This window comes from Nannochloropsis gaditana (assembly GCF_000240725.1).
Source record: "Nannochloropsis gaditana CCMP526 unplaced genomic scaffold scaffold544, whole genome shotgun sequence".
Taxonomy (NCBI): Eukaryota; class Eustigmatophyceae; order Eustigmatales; family Monodopsidaceae; genus Microchloropsis; species Microchloropsis gaditana.
This window is the reverse complement of record NW_005803409.1, coordinates 3,613-7,224: the sequence shown is the minus strand read 5'-3', so window position 1 is coordinate 7,224 and position 3,612 is coordinate 3,613.

Here is a 3,612-nt window from a genome sequence, read left to right as displayed (position 1 = left end):
CAGCGGAAGAAAGTGGAGCACAAGGCATTTTTTGGTGGCACCGGTGGGAAAAGGAGACCGGAGGGATTAAGGCGACGGGGATCAATAATGGTGCTGCCAGAGATGGGCGTGACCAAACCCAGCCGGGTGCAAATTCTCTTTCCAATCGTGTCCGAGGACCCTTTTGCCTTCGAACGGAAAGCTTCGCAGTTGGGCGCTGCCCTCCCTGGCCTGGGTTTGGAAGTAAATGAACCAGGAAATCGAGAAAATAAGGGGGCGTCGATGCTAAAGCTGGGAGGGACTCAAGGACACGAGCAGCAGCCACCCGGAGGAGTGGAGGGACCGCACCGGGCATCCTCACCTAGTAGCGGCTCTCAGGAAAGAAGGCGGGAGGATGCCTTTGCAAGTTCGTTACGAACTGTGCCTTGGAAAGACTTTCCTGTCAGGTTTCAAGTGGTGGCATCGCTGCGTTTTTCAGAGCACATGCTTCTGAAAATCAGTGACTCGCGAAATCACGACCTAGGAGAGGCAATTATCCCGATTAGAATAGCCTTACCTCACGTTGCAGGCGCATTCAGCCATGAGGAGCGGCATGCGATGCCCCAGAGTGCCGAGAATGAAGGGCCATTTCCGCATCCAACAGAAATATTCGACGTGGGTGCCGGGAAGTGTCATTCGAGTGTTCATAGCAAACGTAATCATCGCTACCGGTTTGCCTTGTCGGCCGGTGGAGAATTTAAAGGTTTCTTAAGCGTGGATTTGAAAGTACGACATCGCCCCTTCTCGGGAAATGAATTGTCAATTAATCTTAGGGAAGGAGTCGGAAGCGATGCCAAATGAATTTGTAAATGAAGGAGTAAATATGTCTTCTCAAAAGCATGAATTAAATCTGAACGATCGGAAAGCCACCACTTTCCGGTTCTTTCTTTGACAAGCGACTATGTCTAACGGGCGAGGTTACGCTTTTCGCGTCTTAGGCGTCAAAACTTAATACGATGGTCCCTTTTTACCAACTTACCCCTTCAGGCACAGGCTCATCGTGCACCATTTGCGATCAGCCACACAACGATCCCCCCATTTCCTTATCCAACCGCTTCATCCTGAAGGAATATTTTAACATTTTGTATTTGGGAAAATAAGCCACCCCCAGGCCCGTTAAATTGACTTCTGGGCAAGACACTTTCCATAATGCGTGCAATTTGAAGATTTGAAGCCAAAACTTCAACGTCATCCGTTACGACCCGCCTGGTCGCACTAGGCCTCTGCCTGCGCAGCGTGTCATTTGACTACGGCGCAGATGGGGGCAGGACTAAGGTGCCACACATTTTATGCCTTTAACTTTTGAACATCCATGCTTTGCAAAACTCGTTCACTTCGAGTGCGCGCAGGCAAGTGGATCTGATACGATACGACCCCTTCCTTAAGTCAGTCCATCCACATTCCACTCAGATACAAGCACACAGGCGAGGATTACCGCGCAGCCATGGATCATCGTGAAGAAGAAATGAAAGCACTTCGTAACGAGGCTATATCTCTGCGTCGTTCGGGTGCTGATGCTGCCGCAGCGTATGAACGATCCAAAAAACGTTGCGATGAATTAATGGAATCGCTTGTTGAGCTCCAAGCACGCTACGACGCTGCCGTGGAGGCTAGTGTGGCTGCTACTACTTCACAGACGGCCAATGAACCGATTTTCGGGTCAATGTCTCAATCGAAAGGCTCATCATTTGACGTGTATGCACGAATGGTCGAGCTAGAGCGTGCTCTAGCCGCCAAAGATGACATCCTGCGGGGTATGCAAGCCGCAAATGTGAAGGAAGCAACGGAGACATGTGTAAGTGTTAACGAGGAAATGGTGGATGAAGGGCAGGCCATTGATCCTGAGGAATATCAGGATGCCGTTCGCCCCGTCGATGAAGCTTTGGAAGGAGCAGCGATGAGAGATGTCCAGCCCTCCTCCTTTGGGGCTCAAAAAGCTGATTTAAAGACCACGGGCACAGATGACCCGTCAATCGACTACACTCCTCCTGGCGCTGAAGAAAGTGTGATCGAACGGGGGACGCAAATTGGGGGCGGTCTTTCCATTTGCACCCCGGAAAAGCAGGTTCTCAAGGGTACTATCCAATCTTTGTTGTACGATTTAACCTTTCTTAAGGACTTCGCTGGAGCGGAGTTGAAAATCAGCAACGAAGCCTTTCAAGCCATTCAGGAAGAAGGTGCACAAAAAGAAAAGATGCACGCGGATGAAGTTAGGAGCTTGAAGGCAGAATTAGCACAGACCCAGGCTACGCTGGCATCCCTGCGGGCAGAGGCTCAGGAGCGAGCTTCACGCGACAACTTGACCATCCAGGAGCTAGAGGTGACGGTGCAGCTCACGGAAGGAGCCCTCAGGGTTGCGAAGCAGCAGGAAGAAGCAGCGGTGGCCGCAGCTGCCGCAGCAACTGCCGAATGCGTTGTCTCCTTACCGAAGGGAGCGACCAGCCCGGCCGCCACCAGTAAGCTACTCGGGCTCGTGGAAAGTTTGCGGTATCAACTCCAAAAAACCCAACAGCGGGCGGACGAAGCCGAAGATCGGCAAGGACATTTGGTCCAGGAAATGTCGGAATTGGAAGATCGATTGGCCCGGGCAGAGCAACAGCTCGCTACGACAGCAGCAGGGGCTTTGCGAGGTGGGATGGAGGGACCTCTCTCAGCCCCGGAAGACTTGGATCCAGCCAGTCTCGAGAGTAAGGGTAGGCATCATTCTTCCGATGACCGAAGTAGAGCCATGGATAGCTCTGAGACCGAGGCTGCCGCGCCCTGTGCTCCCCCTGCGCCTTCCCCCCTCTCCTCGTCCTCCACGGCTACTGCCAAATATCCTCCCGCCTTGCGACGCGTTCAAGCCGAGCTTTTGCAAACAAAGGCACAACTGGACACTGCGAAGACCAACACTTCCCTTTTGCAAAGGTACATTGTCAGCAGGAGGTTGCAGACGTGGGACGGAGTACAAAAGCTTCTTGAGTCGACGGAATCACAGGGCACGAGTCATGCTTGCGTGACAGCATCCCCCCAGATGGCGTCAGGGAGGTTCGAGGGACACAAAGGTGTAACCCCAGTCCTACCTGCGGCTGGTGCATCGCGACCATCGCCTCCTCCTCTCTTGTTGCCGGGAAAGTCGGAAGCAAAGTCCTTTCCTTCCCCCCCGGCTGGCGTGCCCGCCCGTATCTCTGTTGCTCACGAAGCGGAAGCCATTGGCAAATCCGGGGCCCCAGCCTCAGTTGCATCCTCCTCCCTTTTTTCATTGGATGCGGCGATCAAGTTCTTCTCCTTCTCTTCTCCTTCCTCCGCCACGTCCTCCCCCTTGCCCGGGGCGGAGAAGGTTTCGGGATCCAGGTTCCTTACCAGGGTGGGGTGCGAAGGCGTTGACTGCGGGTAACTGGCCGAGGGGACCACATGTCGAACACAAGAAACTAAATGTGCGAGGAAAGAAGGTTCATGCTTGAGATTGCGCAGGTCGTGTGCTTTGCATTTTTGTGCGGTTTCTGTATATAATGAGGCGTCCAACACACAATTATAAGCTTATGAGTATGAGCAGACTTCCGTCTCGAGTAGGAAAAGGCGAAGGCTACAGACATGAATGGCAGCTCAGATGCC